At 38.4% G+C, this 17,187-nt stretch overlaps 1 long non-coding RNA gene across 1 annotated transcript; it reads left to right on the top strand.

Moving 5' to 3' along the window:
- The first annotated feature begins 277 nt into the window (after nucleotides 1-277).
- On the top strand, nucleotides 278-8,451 carry LOC118839532. The gene is made up of 2 exons (XR_005009626.1): nucleotides 278-513; nucleotides 8,232-8,451. It is a non-coding gene; the product is annotated as an uncharacterized LOC118839532 (long non-coding RNA).
- Nucleotides 8,452-17,187: the final 8,736 nt, after the last annotated feature.

The raw sequence follows: 17,187 nt of genomic DNA, 5'->3' as shown, positions 1-17,187 counted from the left end.
AGTCCTCCCAACCCATCCTTATCTCTCCTCACAACTCTGAAGAGCCTTAGAGTTTTAATTCCTTATTGGTCCTGAACACTGTTATTGTTCTAAATGTGGGTATTTCCTGTCTCTAGCCAGATATCAACTCTCAAAGGTTAGAACCTCTTCTCAGCTCCCTCCCACCCCTCCCACCTCAGTGTTGCTGAGCAAAGGGATTATCAGGAGGGGGGAACTACTCAGTAAATATTTGAAGAGGTGGAGCTAGATTTGGCCTTTGGAAAGGCATTAACGTGAATTAGGGAAAAGGAAGGCCGGTCAACATGGAGGAGAATGACACAGGAAAGGAGCTTCATGTGGTAGCCAGGGGACCTTGGGGAGCTTAAAAGGAAGCTGTGTGAAAGAGTCTGAGCTTCTTCTTTTTTAATGTATGGCATAGTCCAAAAAGATGGAGTGTCTTATGTGAGGAGCAACAGGAAGACCGATATCACTGAGAGTGCTTGATGGAGAATAAGATCTAAGAGAATTGTAAAGGTAGGAGGGGACTCGGTTATGAAGAGCTTTAGGATACAAACAGAAGATCTTATATTTGAACCTGATGGTGATGGGAAGCCAAAGATGTTTATTGAATAGGAGGGTGACATAGTCAGTCTTACATTTTAGGAGGAGACTTAAGACAGGGAGACCAACCAGCCGGCTGTTGCAATAGTCTAGACTTGAGGTGATAAGGCCTACATCAGGGTTGTGGCAATGTTAAAGAAATGGGGGCATATATGAGAGATGTTATGAAAGTAGATGTGACAGGTGCTGGCAACTGATTGGATATGGGAGGTAAGAGGGAGTGAGGGCTCAAGGGTGACACCTAGGTTAGGAACCTGAGCGATTGGGAGAATGATAGCACCTTCCACAGTTATAGGGAAGCTAGAAAGAAGGGAAGATTTGGGGGAAAAGATAATGAAAGTGAATAGGGGAGGCAAGGCAAGCATGTTGGGGGAAAGGCAAAGGGCAGGTCACTTCCCTGCTGCTCATAAGTTGTTTACACATTTTTGAGAAAGCCCATCCCTGGCCTCACCCAGGCCCCTGGCTTCTACAACACTGGGCAAAGAGAAAGAAAAAACAGGGAACTTTCTAACCCCAGAAAACAAAGATCTAGCCTGCCTAGACAGGATCTTCCCCTCTCCCTGGGGGCTGATCTGACCTAGGCAGGGTTGTCCCATTCACTTTTTTCCATTTGCACCTCCCCTCACCCCCAATCCGGCTTTCCCTGACAACCAGTCAATACATATTATTAAGAAATTAGACAGGAGCTCAAAGGTAATATAAACCATGCATGGTAAATGTCAGATCAGAGTGCAGACAAGCTGGACTGAGGAACAAGAGCTCAGGGTTCACTTTTAGCTCTACTATGGATTGATTGTTCAATATGAGGACGAATTCAGGAATAGCCAAACAGTCCCAGTAGGACCTGCCTCAAGAAATAGAGAATTCTGTTATTGGAAGTATCCAAGCAGTTTTGTTATTGGAAGTATGCAAGCAGTTCTGAGATTCTGTGATCCCATGAGTCTATGAACCTGGGCAAATAGCCCCCTCCTCTCCCAGCCTCAATTTTGAGGAGGGTTAGATTAAGTGGTTCTTTAAGAGGCTTAGCTCTCTTACTCTGCTATATTAAGGGGACAGAAGCAGACCAGTCCTGCTTAGCCCTACAGATTTGGTTCAATAAAAAGAAAAATTTTATAACATTCAATAATGAAATAATTACAAGAATTTATAAATCAATTTTATAATAAATGACAAATCAGAATTTTATAACAATCTTTATAACAATCAGACCCATCCCATAATGTAATGAATTGCTTCAGAAGGAAATGAGATCCCTGTTTTACTGGAGTTACCCAAGCAGATGTTGGATAACACCATTCCCCCATTACCCCTCCCCCTCCCCAGTCAGGGAGGATGCAAATGGCATTCTTTGCCCTGGAATGTTGGACCACGTGCCTTCTGAGGTTCTTTTCTGGCTTTGAAGTTCTGTGATTCTATTCAGAGAAAGAAATTGAGGCTCAGAGTAGTGAGGTGACACAGCAAGGAAGTATCAAAGCATGAAGAGACGACCGGGAGCTAGTTCTGATGAGGCAAGAAAGAGAACTAGAGCATGAAGTAATGACCTAAGAAGAGGGAGACACGGGAGCAATGGGGGGTAGAGTACCACAAATGGGGCCAAGGGAAGAATCAAGGAAAACCTCCCTGACATCACATGTTTTCAGTGAGGTCAGCAAAGCTCTACTTTAGCTGGTATAGAGGCTACCACAAGGCAGCTTGAGAAAGGTGAAAGAATTCTGGACTTATAGGGGATCTTGTATCTAGTCCTTGGGTAAGATTCTCTCTCACATTACCTCTCTGATTTCACTTTCCTTATCTGGAAAAATAAGTGAATTGAGCAAGCTAAAATTTAAGATCCCTTCCGGTGGTGACATGCCATGATTCTGAGTCATTTCCTTTCTCTAGATATGTTTTTTCTCTCTCAAACACAAGATAAAGAGATGGCAAGATAAGAGTTTGTATAAAAAAGTCTGGAAGTTCTAGTGGGCTGAAAACTCAATGTAAATCAGCAGGATGACATGGCAGATGAAGAGTTAAAGCAATCTTTGAGAAATTGAGAAAGGCAGAGGGTCCAGAATGAGAGAGGTGATAATCCCGCTGTACAATTTTCTGGTATATTGTGTTCGGTTATTGTTAGAAACATACTCACATTGTCTAGGAATAAGCAAGACTCCTTCAGAAGTCAGGAACATTTTAATTATAATTTACATTTATTCCCCCTGAATAAATGGGTACCTCCCCTGAATAGAGTACAGGAGAAAGTACAAAGAACTCAGGTGGACACCAGTCCTTTAATAGACCCTCACCTTGAATCTCCCGCCAGGCTCTTTATTGGCCAGATACAACCCCCTGACTGCCTATGTCATGCCCTCCTCAAATGGCTCGTTTAAGCATGGGTACAAGCCTCTGACCTTTCACCTGACCGACCTGAGGCCTGCTTTCTGCTAAAGCTGGGGTGGGGGAGGGAGGGAAGTACATCTTCAGTTCTGTGGAAACAAAACTCCTCCTCCCATTTCTTACAGTTTTGAACTCAACATGTTAGTAGGGATATTGATAAGCTGGAATATTTCCAGAGTAAGGTAAACCACATGGTCAAAGGCCTGGAAGCCCTGCCAGAGGAGAATCAAGGGAAGAAACTGGGACTATTTAGTTTGGAGAAGAACAAACTAGAGGTGGGATGAGGCACAATAGATGTCTTCAAGTATCTGAAGTGTTGTCTCTTGGAGGAGGGATTGCAATTATTCTGCTTTGAATCAGAAGGCAGAACCAGGAGCAACAGGGGGATGTTTCAGATGTTAGAGGCAGCTGGAAGGTGCAGTGGATAGAGCACTGGGCCTGGAGTCAGGAAGACCCAAATTCAAATCTGGCCTCAGATATTCACCAACATCATGACCAAGTTACTTAATCTCTGTTTGCCTCAGTTAACTCAACCATAAAATGGGGATAATAATGACACCTACCTTCCAGAGTGGCTGTAAGGATCAAATGAGATATTTATAAAGCACTTAGCACAGTATCTGGTACGTAGCAGGTGCTATATAAATGTTAACTGTGACTATTATTTTCTTCAGAGAGGCAGATTTTAACTCAATGTAAGGAAAAACTTCCTAAGAATTAGTGCTATCCAAAAATGAAATGGCTTACCTCAAGAAATAACAATTCTCCCTCACTAAAACTTTTCAAGTGGAAGCCAGATGATCATGTGTAGGTGATATTGGAGAAAGGATTAACATTAAGATAGAGTTTTAGACAAATGGTCTTTGAGGCATTTTCCAATTCTAAAATTCTGTGATTTCTTGAGATCAGGAAGGAAACTTTATCTCTGAAACCCAATGACTATTATTTCATATTCCCACAGCCCTCACTTCACCAGCTGTTAACTAAATTTCCCTTATTCCTTGAAGTCACTTTCCTCTCTCAGTTCCAGGGTATAAAACCTGACTCCTCTTTCCTCTGTAAATCTATGTTGACATAGTGGAATAGATCAAGACAAAACAAAAGGCCTTCTGCCATCCCCACCCAAGGTCCTGGGGGTCAGTTTCTTAGGGTTCCTTTTCTTTCCCCCATAACCCCTCCTTGGACTTCAGATACCTACAGCCACACCCTCTCAGACCCAACTAGAAATTCCTTCCTTTAGGGATCAATGACAGCTTCATCATAGATGCATATAGAAAGATGAAGAGTGATACGCTCCCTATCCTGACGTGACTGCTTTTGGCTCTCAGCTTAGAACTGCCTAAATAATGGCCATGGTCTGTTTTCTACTCAGCCAATCACATTGCCTCTTCTGATTCATTCAAAGGACTTGTTCATACCTTTTAAATGTGTAGTTGTTACTTTACACTTAGCTTAATACCTTATTAACACACTGAAACCTAGCCATCTGTGACTAAATATTGTTACTACATGAACCAAGTTGAGAGAAGATTCATATCCTTTCTCCCTTACTTCAGGGCAGGGAGTGTGTCACTTTTCATCTTTCTATCAGTAGCTTCCCTAAGGGAAGAAATTTCTGGTTGGGCCTGAGAGGGTGCACCTAAAGGTACCTGAAGACTAAGGAGGGGGAATGGGGAGAAAAAAGAGTGTCCAAAGAAACTGATCCCCAGGACCTTAGGTGGGGACTGCTCTTCAAGGGGATAGAGTTATTATTCCCCCACCCACTCACCCTATCACAGACTAGGTCATTTGGAAGCAGAACCACTTAACTGGTAAGAGACAGACATTGCATCCAAGAGGTCACTCATTCCACCAAGTCCCAACATTTTCATAGATTCTAAGGCTATTTTTCCTTACCTATTTCTGGTAAAAATGAATAAAATATGATTGCAGCTTGAGATCCACATTCAGGACAGCAGGGAATTCCACATTCTCAATCTTCATCATCATCTCATTGCATGGTCCTATGAATCCAGAAAGAATGGACCTCTAAGCTACTAATAAAGAGGCCATGCTTATTGTTTTAGAGGTCTGGGGAAACTTTCCCTGGTCCCATCTTCTTTTCCTAAAGTTGGTTTGGTAGATTTTAACTTCTGCAGGACCAAAGTTACATTCTCTTCATGAGGAAATCTAACATATATATGGGCATCTAATCTGTAAAATGTAACAGAAGATGTATCTACTTCACTGCTTGTGTCTTGATGGTGGTGTTCTTGGACCAGGCTGTTGTGGTATATACTTCTTCCTTGTTATTTATTAATCAGAGATTGTTGAAAGTTATCTCTATTGTTATATCTTTTGAAGGATCACATGATTTTTATGTCACCTATGGCTCAGGGCTGGGGCGCAAGGGAGTAGGGTATAGGTTGGGGAGAAAGAGAACCTTCTATCAGGTGCCATATCTGCTCTGATATAAAGAGAGAAGTTCAGGTTTTCTTTTGTTTTTGTTTGTTTTTTGGAGGGGGGGAAGGCAAGGCAATTGGGGTTAAGTGACTTGCCCAAGGTCACACAGCTAGTAAGGGTGTCTGTGAAGTGTCTGAGGCCGGATTTGAACTCAGGTCCTCCTGACTCCAGGGCTGGTGCTCTACTCACTGCACCACCTAGCTGCCCTGAAGTTCAGGTTTTCTTACTCTCTGACTTATTATACCCTTACTCTGGAGATCTGGGGAAAATCTCGATAATAAAATTTAGGTATGGTCATGTTTAGGGTCTCCCCCAAAAGTTATTAACAGTGTCCCTCCTAGAAAAGGTACTCAATATATAAGTAGATATCAGACATAGGACAGCTATTTATTTCGTCCACTATAAAAGAAATCCATACAACACGAAAGACTCATAAGTACACTTAACAAATACCTAAAACATAAAACAAGCCATCACACCTATGAGGCTTTCACAGGAGGCAAAAACAGCTTTGTAGGAATGCTGATGAGAGAGTTCACATTCACCTCAGATCTGCAATGCCCAAACAACTCACAAATTCTAGTTCTGGTTGGCCAGGCCTGGATCCCTAGTTCCTTCAGATGCAACATGATTTTGTCAGTGGTCATCTTCTCTTTTAATAAGTAGTATACGGACTTCAGAAAAACCTAGAAAGACTTGAATGAACTGATGCTGAGTGAAGCAGTGAGCAGAACCAGGAGAACATTGTACACAGTAACAGCCATAATGTCTGATGACTAACTTTGAATAGACTTATCTCTTCTTATCAATGCAAGGATCCAAAGGACTCATGATGGAAAATGCTGTCTACATCCAGAGAATTGCATATGAATGCAGATTGAAGCATGTTATTTGCTCTCTCTCTTTTTTTTCTTTTCTTGTTTGTATCTTCTTTCTCCTAGTTTCTCCTATTGGTTCTAATTTCTTCTTTACAACATGACTAATGTGAAAATAGGTTCAATATAAATGTATATGTAGAGCCTATATCAAAGTACATGCCATCTTGGAGTAGGGGTAGGGATAGGGGAGAGATAGGGAGAAAATTTGGAACTCAAAATCTTATGGAAGTGAATATTGAAAACTAAAAATAAATACATTAAAAAAGAATTGGTATAGGTAGGGGAAGCTTCTCCTGCTGGGCAGTTAGCAGCAATCCTAGAACACAAGAACTCAAACTTGGTAGCCACCAAGGCTGAAAAAGTTTCTCATTTCACAGGGCTTCCACACTAAAGGAAAGAAATTGAAGATCAGTCTCATCTAGGCAACATGTTTTTATTGCTATGTGCCTAAGTTGCAGCTGTTAACTGCTGCTGGTGGGTAGAGGTGGGGAAGAAGAGAGAGAAATCGCCCCCTTTTTTTTTTCTTTTTGGAAGTCTAAGACAAAGCTAGTACTGGCTGTCCCAGGGCAGCCCTAAAAAGAAATTCTTGTAGCCTAATGAAAAAGGTTTCTCCAAAAGAGTCTATCCTCCATGACACCCAATGATCAATACTATTTGACAGACACCTGTCCTCTGCCCCCCAGTTGTGGGGACACACAGGGAACAATCAAGAGTTGCTGCATCACAGCAGCAGATTAAAAGTACCTTGCCCTCAGCAAAAATCCAATGCCCAAGTCCTTCCCTACAAAGCCAGTGCACATATTCCACAGGATCATCCCCACTACATTTACATATACATGAGAGATATCTTGTTGGAGGAGCATCTTTCGGGTTGTCTTTTACTCTACCACACCAAACATACACTGTATTCTCTGCACCTTTCAGTCAATTATGTGACTGTGAAAATGTAGCCTGCTTATAAAGTACTGTTTGTGAAAACTGCCTGTTCCCTTCTTATACCTCCATCAAGGATACACCTGATCCATGTGAAGATAATTTTCATAAATATGCTCTAAAGAGGAGAAAGGTAAACAAGTTAATTCATATTGCTATTCTCTCGATTATCTTTTTCAATAATACAGTTTGTTATATTTCTAAGTATTTGGTAGCTTACATACTACTACTTTTTAATTAAATACAACAATAATAGTAAGACATACATGAATGGATCTGTGGCCTCAACAATGTGGTTGCTACCTCCAATGATGGATGTCACAAACCTAGCTATATCTGCAAATCTTGTACAATTCTTGTCCATGTTCTCTCATATTGGGAGGTGTGTGGGTGTGTATGTGTGTGTGTGTGTGTGTGTGTGTGTGTGAGAGAGAGAGAGAGAGAGAGAGAGAGAAACAGAGGGAAGGAGATTCCTCACTTTTTATTGCCATTAATAGGAAATCAAGAGGGTACTTGAAATGTCCAACTACTTTTATTCTCACCATATCACCAGTTCAACTTCTTCACTCATACATTTCCTCATTGACATCCTTAGCTCCAGTATTCTTTGTGGTTCCTTTTTTTAATGTATTACAGCCTGCTACCACCCACCATGCCCCTCTACATTATCTTCTGAGTGTTAATTAATTTTAATTCTTCAGAAAATGCAGTATTCTGTGACTCACAGCCATACAACAACAATGGTATAATATTGGTATTAAAAAGATGGGACTTCCTTTTAGAGAGAAGTTTGGGGTAATTAAAGGAGCTCTATAATTGCCTTTAGGCAATGCAGCCTTTTTTCCCTCCTCCTGTACAACTGGGTTAAATTCTATGTCTGTTTTCAGTATCTTTTCAAGGTATCTATCCTGGTGGATGAGCTGTCTACATTGTTCATCTAACTGCACATTCATTTGGTTTTTCCTGTGTGGGTGGTTATACCAAACTGTTTTGAATTTCACCCAGGTGACCCTGCAGTGTTCTAGGACTTGATGCAACCAGTATGATGTCATCTGTGAACATGAGACTCTGGAGGACTTTATCATCTATGAAGAATCCTTCTTGTATTCTTGACTTGGATTCTGCACTGGATCTCTTCCATGACAGCAGGAAACACGCTTTGAAAAGCCTGTCTCCCTGTTTTATCCTTCATCTGCCATTCATGATTATAATATAGTCAAACCAAGTTTTCTCCATTGTTATATCTTTCAAGGAATTTTGAGGTATGCATGACAGACACCTTGGTGTAAGAGAGCCTTTAAAGTGGCATTTTGCTCTACTACATCAAAAGCTTTTTAAAAATATTAGCAAAAAGATTGCAGCAACTTATCATGAGAATAATACGCTATGACCAGGTTTTATTATCCAGGATTTACTCCAGGAATGCAAGGCTGGTTCAATATTAGGAAAACTATCAGTATAATTGATCATATCAGCAACAAAACTAGCAGAAACCATATGATCATCTCAATAGATGCAGAAAAAGCCTTTGACAAAATACAACACCCATTCCTATTAAAAACACTAGAAAACATAGGAATAAATGGAGCCTTCCTTAAAATTATAAATAACATCTACCTAAAACCACCAACAAGCGTTATTTGTAATGGGGATAAGTTAGATGCATTCCCAATAAGATCAGGGGTGAAACAAGGATGTCCGTTATCACCCCTACTATTCAATTTGGTACTAGAAACATTAGTTGTAACAATAAGAGAGGAAAAAGAAATTGAAGGAATTAAAATAGGCAAAGAAGAAACTAAATTATCGTATTTTGCAGATGATATGATGATTTACTTAGAAAATCCTAGAGAATGAAATAAAAAACTACTTGAAATAATAAACAACTTTAGCAAAGTTGCAGGATATAAAATAAACCCACATAAATCCTAGGCATTCCTATACATTACTAACAAAGCCCATCAGCAACAGATAGAAAGAGAAATTCCATTCAGAATTACTGTAGACATTATAAAATATTTGGGAGTCTATCTGCCAAGAAAAACCCAGGGCCTATATGAACACAATTATGAAATACTTTTCACACGAATAAAGTCAGACCTAAATAAATGGAAAAATATTAGTTGCTCATGGTTAGGCTGAGCTAACATGATAAAAATGACAATTTTACCTAAATTTATCTAGGGCCATACCAATCAAACTACCAAAAAATTATTTTACAGAGCTGGATCAAATAATAATAAAATTTATCTGGAAGAATAAGAGGTCAAGAATATCTAGGGTATTAATAAAAAGAAATGCTAGGGAAGGTAGCCTAGCCATACCAGATATTAAACTGTACTATAAAGCAGCAGTCATCAAAACTACCTGGTACTGGCTAAGAAACAGAGTTGTGGATCAGTGGAATAGGATAGGTACACAAGATGGAGTAGTCAATGACTATAGCAATCTACTCTTTGATAAACCCAAAGAATCCAGCTTCTGGGCTAAGAATTCACTATTTCACAAAAACTTTTGGGAAAATTGGAAAATGGTAATGGAAACTGGGCATAGACCAATACCTTACACCATATACCAAAATAAAGTCAAAATGGGTTCATGATTTAGGAATAAAGGATGATACTATAAGCAATTTGGGAGAGCAAGGAATAGTTTAGCTATCAGATTTATGGAAAAGAAAAGAATTCATGACATAACAAGAGACAGAGAGCATTGCAAAATGGATAATTTTGATTATGTTAAATTGAAGTGTTTTTGTATAAAAAAAGCAAATGCAACAAAGATTAGAAGGGAAGCAGAAAATTGGGAGAAAATCTTTACAACCAGTGTCTCTGATAAAGGCCTCATTTCTAAAATATACAGGGAACTGAGCCAAATTTATAGGAATACAAGTCATTCCCCAACTGAAAAATGGTCAAAGGATATGAACAGGCAGTTTTCAGAGGAAGAAATTTTAAAGATATCTATAGGCATATGAAAAAATGCTCTAAATCACTACCGATTAGAGAAATGCAAATCAAAACAACTCTTAGGTACCACATCTCTCCTGTCAGATTGGCTAAATGACAAAACAGGAAAATGATAAATGCTGGAGAGAATGTGGGAAAATTGGAACATTGTTACATCGCTGGTGGAGTTGTGAACTGATCCAGTCATTCTGGAGAGCAATTTGGAGCTATGGCCAAAGGGCTATAAAAATGTTCATACCCTTTGACCCAGCAATACCACTTCTAGGGTTGTATCCCAAAGAGATCACACAAGCGGGAAAAGGACCCACGTGTACAAAAATATTCATAGCGGCTCTTTTTGTAGTAGCAAAGAATTCGAAAATCAAGGGGATGCCCATCAATTGGGGAATGGCTGAACAAGTTGTGGTATATGAAGGTAACGGAATACTATTGTGCTATAAGAAATGGGGATGACACGGACTTCATAACAACCTGGAAAAACCTACACGATATAATGCCGAGTGAGCGGAGCAGAGCAAGGAGAGCATTATATACAACCACAGATATATGGATTCTGTGACGACCAACCCTGACAGACTTTGCTTGTCTCAGCAACACAAGGTGCAAAGACAACTCCAAAGGACTCACGATGAAGAATGCTATCTACATCCGGAGAAAGAACTATGAAGTATGAATGCAGATGGAGGCACACTTTATGCTCACTTTTTTTTCCCCTTTTTTCTCTTTTGTTTTTGTTTTTGGGGTTGTTTTTTTTTTTTTGGTTCTGTTTCCTCTTTCTCAGGATTCATTCCATTGGTCATAATTCTTCTCCACAACTTGATTAGTGTGTTATACATAGAAGATATATCGGATTCCATGCTGTCTTGGGGAGGGAGGTGCAGAGGTGGGGAAGAAAACCTGGAACTCAAAATTATGTAGAACTGAGTGTTGCAAACTAAAAATGAAAACTCTAAAATAAATAAATACATACATACATACATATATTTTTAAAAGTGGCATTATTTAATAAGCACAAGAGGATCTTATATTATTTGTATCTTTCTTTTGTGTTTAATTTTTATTTATATCTTTTATTTTTATATCAAGTTCATTTCCAAATATATTCCTCCATTCTCTCCTAAGCAGTGAGCCATTCCTTATAACAAAGAATAAAAAGAAGTAGAGAAAAAAAGTTAAATAATACTAACCAATATATAAATCATCAGACCACATCTGACAGCATATGCAATATATTCCACACCCATAGTCCTCAATATTTGCAAAGAAGTGAGAGAGATACATTTTCTCAGCTCTTCTTTGGGGCCAGGCTTAGTCATTTTAATTATACAGTATTCTTCAGTCAATTGTGTGATGGTAAAAAATGTCACTTACTATGAAATGTCACTTGAGAAAGTCTGCCTGGTCACTACTAACACTGTCATCAAGGATACTTTTAATGAATCTGCATATTATTTTCTTTTTTAAAAATTATTATTTATTTACCTTTGACATTCCTTTTTTTTTTAATAAATTTTGAGCTCCAAATTTTCTCCCTCCCTCCAGTTCCTCCCCTATACATTGAAAAGGCAAGTAATATGATAGCAATTATACATGTGAAATCATGCAAAACATATTTCCATATTTGTTGGTGTTGTTTGGTTGTTTCAGTTATGACCAACTCTTTGTGACCCTATTTCTTGGCAAAGATGCTGGTGTGGTTTGCCATGTCCTTCTCCTATTCATTTTATAGATGAGGAAACTGAGCCAAACAGAGTTAACTGACTTGCCCAGGACAGCTAGTAAGTATTTGAGGCTGGATTTAAACTCAAGTCTTCCTGACTCAAGGCCTGATGCTCTATCCACTGTGCCATCTAGCTTCTCTATTTCCATATTACCCGTGTTGCCAAAAATAAATAAATGAAAACAAGAAAAATAAAGTGAAAAAAAATATACTTGAATCTGCAATCAGACTTCATCGGTTCTCTCTCTGGAAGTAGATAGCATTTTTTATCATGAGTCCTTCAGAAATGGATCATTTTCCTGATCACAGTAGCCAAATCTTTCACAGTTTATCATTGTTACAATATTGCTGTTACTATGTACAAGGTTCTCCAGATTCTGCTCACTTTATGTTGCATCAGTTCTTATGTCTTCCCAGGTTTTTCTGAAACCATCCTGCTCATCATTTATTATAGCACAATAACATTCCATCAATATATCACAACTTGTTCACCACTCCCCAAATGATAGGTATCTCCTCAATTTCCAATTCTTTGCCATCACAAAAAGAGCTGCTATAAAATATTTTTGTACAGATAGTCTATTTCCTTTTCCTTTGATCTCTTTGGGATACAGACCCAACAGTGGCATTGCTGGGTCATATATTTTTTTTTATTTTAAACTTCAACACAAAATTAGAAAAAAAAAAAAAAGAAAGAGTATTTCCATGTACACAACAGAACATAAGAGAGAATTCAATATAAAACGATACATTTCCATTTCAAGAAAAGCCAATGTAACAAATACTACACATTGTTCTCAAAATTGCCCAGTTTTTTCTCTACTTCCTTCTAGGTTTTCTTTTGTTCTCTGCTGTGCATTTTTCCTTTTTTTTCTCTCTCACTCTCCCACCAGACAATGCTACAGTTAAACGCAGATATACATACACATACACAACTATACATAGTATCTATAAAGATATATATGCACACATATATATTTATATAAGAGCATACTAGGCAGATTTCTATTTGTCATTTCTTTTTCTGGAGGTCGATAGCATTTTCCTTTGCAAGTCCAAATCTTTCCATGTTTTTCTAATTCAATCAGCTCATTTTTCATGTCATGGCAGTATTCCAACACAATTATATCCTATCTGAAAGATCTTTTATGAAAGTTTTTTTTCCCCAATTTTCTGTTTTCCTTCTTTTCTTGGCTACACGGTTTTTAATACTAGAAATTTTTAATTTAAAATAATCAAAATTATCCATTTTACACTTCAACAATGCTCTCACCTTATAACATAGTTTAAGGTCTGGTACTGCTGAATCGTACATATTATTTTCATAACCATTTTTGTAACATTATTTTTGTAGCTCAGTTCTGCTTTCCTTAAATATATAAGAAGATAGGATGTCTCTGTACTAATTATCCAGCAAGGAACTTTAAAAAAAGGAATAGAATACTAGAGCTGACGTGATATACTACTTAACTACTGGCCTTGACCTCTTTAGTCACTTGCTGGCACAGGACTGAAGAAACAGTCACTTTATTATACAGCTTATAGCTGTAGTATTTTTTTCTGGCCACCAGAGGGCACCAAAGTCTACAAACACCTAGGTTACTCTCTCCAATATAGTGACTGCCAAGAAGTTTTGGGCTCTGAAGCGGATTTTGTGTTAACCTCTCACGGGACCAGTTCAATTTAGTCCAGGAGAGGAAATGGAATAAGCCTCAAGATATTAAAATATGAAATCTGTTATATACATATAATGCAGAACTGGCCAATGAGATCAGTCCTTACAAGCAAGCACAATATGTTCTGCTAATGGAAACCCCATGCTGACTTGAGCATGAGCAGACATTCAGTAATTAGCTTTGGTTCATTAGCCATGTGATGAAAAGAAGCCTTTTTTATTGGTTGCAAAGAAGAACATGGCATTAGTCAGAAAGAATCTGGCCCTTGCTTGGTTCTTGGCTGGTGTCTTCCTTGCCTACTTACTATTCAGGTGAGAGAAAATGATGTAAAGTGAGAGGCCTACCCAGCTAAAGCCAACATGTAACCCATAAATATACGTCTTTGTTCTCTGCATGTTCGAATAAGTTCTTTCTCGTTTTAGGTGAAAGAGACTGGAAATGGCTATAATCATGTGCTATTCAAAATAGTCAGGGAAGAGAGCCACCAGAAGTCCAGGAGTGGAGTCCATGACAGGGTCCTCTAGAAGAAAGATGGTGAGGAGCAAAGAACCCAGCAACTTGCCAGGTCCATTCCAGCAGTAGCAGAGGAGCATCCTGGGCCATCTTCAGTCATCCTGATCTATATCTGACCACTGGACCCAGATGGTTCTGATGGAGAAAGTGAGGCTGGTGACTTTGCACAGTCCTCCCTCACTAAAATCCAATTCACTTGCAAGTCATAGCATCATCTTCCTGATGTCATGGTCCTCTTCAAGAATGAAGGACAAACCACAACACACACAACCATACAAGCAGAGAAGGATTCATTCATCCAGTGACAATGCTACATTTGGAAGTGAACTAACTGGAACAAATGCTATGTAGAAAATGCATTAGGTTTGAGTCCATTCTCCCTAGGGACTGAGGTGGTATAGGAATGAGTTGGGGGATAAATATTTGTTCTCCTCTTTTTGTTCTACATTTGCACTAAATATCTTTTTGCAAAAGCTAATTGATGTTAATTGGTTAAATTAACCTAGGGCACTAACCACTGGTGGCTGACTGTAGGGGAATACACCACAATGATTACTCAAGCTGATGGCACTAAAAAGACTTCTCAAACTGCTCAGGGGTACCTCTAGAAACCTCTGAGGAAAAAATGTAGCCAGCCTTGTTCTAGGAGAAAGAAAAAAAATAATGAAAAAAACATATGGTGGGCAATTGAAACAACTTATTTAAATAGGTAATTTAACTATTTACACAGGGAATTAAAGAACCAAAAGTGGGAAATGAACAAAAATAATAGCCACTATAATAATTTCATTCAGAAATTTAGTCAATGTATATTAATTGCTAAAAGGAGACTGAAAGAACCCAAAAAGTACCTTAATCAACAAATACCTGATCAACTTTCCAAATGGAGAGAGTTACCTATGGCAACATTGGGCTAAAATATAAACTTATTTGGAAAATCTCATAATGAAGAGTGATGGATGATTATAAACAGAATTGTCTCATAAAGCAGAGAGAAGCTGTGGAGGATAAAACCAGTTTAAAGAAGGCTTGGCAAGATATCCAACCGAGCAGTTTTTCCATGTGAATTCAAGGATAAATAAGGAAGGATTACAAAAAGAAGATAAATTAAGGATATTTGCTTTAAAAAAATTAAAAACTGCTTTTTCTATCAAGGAAAGTGAAATCACTACACTTAGATCTTCACATTAAATTTCTAAACGCGCTTATAGAGGAGACAGAAATGTCACTAAACAGAGCCGAGATGGGGAAAGTAACTAAATTAGGCCAAGCATATAAAGAAGAAATCTGTGCTAGATGTGATAAATTATGAGGGAGTAATATGTAAGTCATCTGAAGTAAAGAAAAAGTACCAAAGGTGTGGGTGTGTGTGTGGGGATCTTAGACCTAATGGACTCTGAAAAAAATTGATTAAGAAGACATTAGTTACAACTTATCTATATGCCTACTCTCTCATCTATATAAAATCTTCATGAGAGTCATGTACACATGAATCAAGGGCATCCTTGACATGTGTGTGGGAAATGTAGGAAACAAGTAGGTTTTCATATGCATTATTTTCTAATGCGCCATACTTTTTGTTTGTTAAGGAAAGCACTTGAATTGGTGGAAGAAACTACTGTCTTAGGGTGATTTAACAACAAAGAGTCTACCATCGAGATCATTCAAGATTCCCTGGAATATGTAACAACAAAAATAACCCTGTTCAATGCCCCTCTTGTTGAGTTTGTGAATAATGCTTGGGCTGGTTACGTTGCTGAGCCTCCTGGGAAAGACCTGTAACCACTCAAAAGATCTTGGCCTGACCATCCACAGAGGAACAATCAAGTAGATGAAGAATGTCTATGGCCCAGATTTCAACATGTGTTTGAAAGAGTACACTATAGAGGAGGGATTCTCAACCTTTTCTGTAGGATTTTGAGAGGTTTGCAAAAGAAACAGATCCAAATTAACAGCTTCTGTGACAGTTTCTCCAACAGTACTGTATCTTAGAGTTTAAATGGACAATGAACTGGGCCCAGATTGAACAGAAGGAAGAGAGATGATTTGATTGCTTTTAGGAAATTGCAAAGCTCATTTATTGATCCCAAGCTTCCTACAAAAGCAAAGACCCATCCTTTCAATACTAACATTTTACCAACATGGTTGTACAGCAGTGAGACATGGGGCACAACTGCCTCTAAAGAACTAAAAATAAATATTATGCTGAAGGCAATGGAGAAACATGCTTGCATGTTATAGATAAGTCTCTTAATCTCTCAGAATCTGTTTTCCCATCCATAAAATGGAGGTAATATTTGTACTAACCACCTTGTAGTGTTGTTGTAAACCTTATAACATTCTATTAAAAGAAAGTTGTTGCTATTATCTGTCAGATATTTAATGAAAGATTTTTCTAGTCTGTATTTTTCCTTTTGATTCTAGCTGCATTTTGTGCATAATCTTTCATTTTTATCTAGTTCAATTAATCCATTTTGTCTTTGCAATTTTCTTTAAGTCATGGTTGTTTCTAATTTTATCCTTTATCTACAGTTGTGAAAGATAAAACTTTCCATTCTGCATTTGGATAAACATTTATATCATTACCTTTCTTCTAGGTCTCTCTGAATCAAGTCCCTTCCCTCTCCAATTTATCTTCCCATACAGTTGCCAAAGTGAGAATCCTAAAGCAGAGGTCTAACATGTCATTTCTTTATTCAAGTAGTTACAATGGCTCCCTATTACTTGCTGAATAAAATACAGGCTCTTCTGCTTGACATTTAAAGCCCCTCACTACTTGGTTTCTGGCTCTCCTTTGCTGGATCTTCACCCAGATTGTGCCTGATAACTGTGGGTGTTCTGGATCTTCTTTGCTTCTCCCTCTATCCTATTTGGCTTAGTGTATCTCATCAGCAGCCATGGATTCAATTATCATTTCCACGAAGGTGATTCTCATATCCATTTTCCCAGTCCTAATCTCATTCCTGACCATCACATAGTCTCCAACTGTTTAGTGGACATCTCAAATTGGATGTTCCATAGACATCTTAAACTCAACATGTCCAAAATTGAACTCATCTTTCCTCTCTAAAATTCTTCTTCCT

The sequence above is a fragment of the Trichosurus vulpecula genome, chromosome 2 (genome assembly GCF_011100635.1).
Source record: "Trichosurus vulpecula isolate mTriVul1 chromosome 2, mTriVul1.pri, whole genome shotgun sequence".
NCBI lineage: Eukaryota > Metazoa > Chordata > Mammalia > Diprotodontia > Phalangeridae > Trichosurus > Trichosurus vulpecula.
The sequence above is the reverse complement of the archived record's forward strand: the minus strand, read 5'-3'. Positions and strand labels throughout refer to the sequence as shown.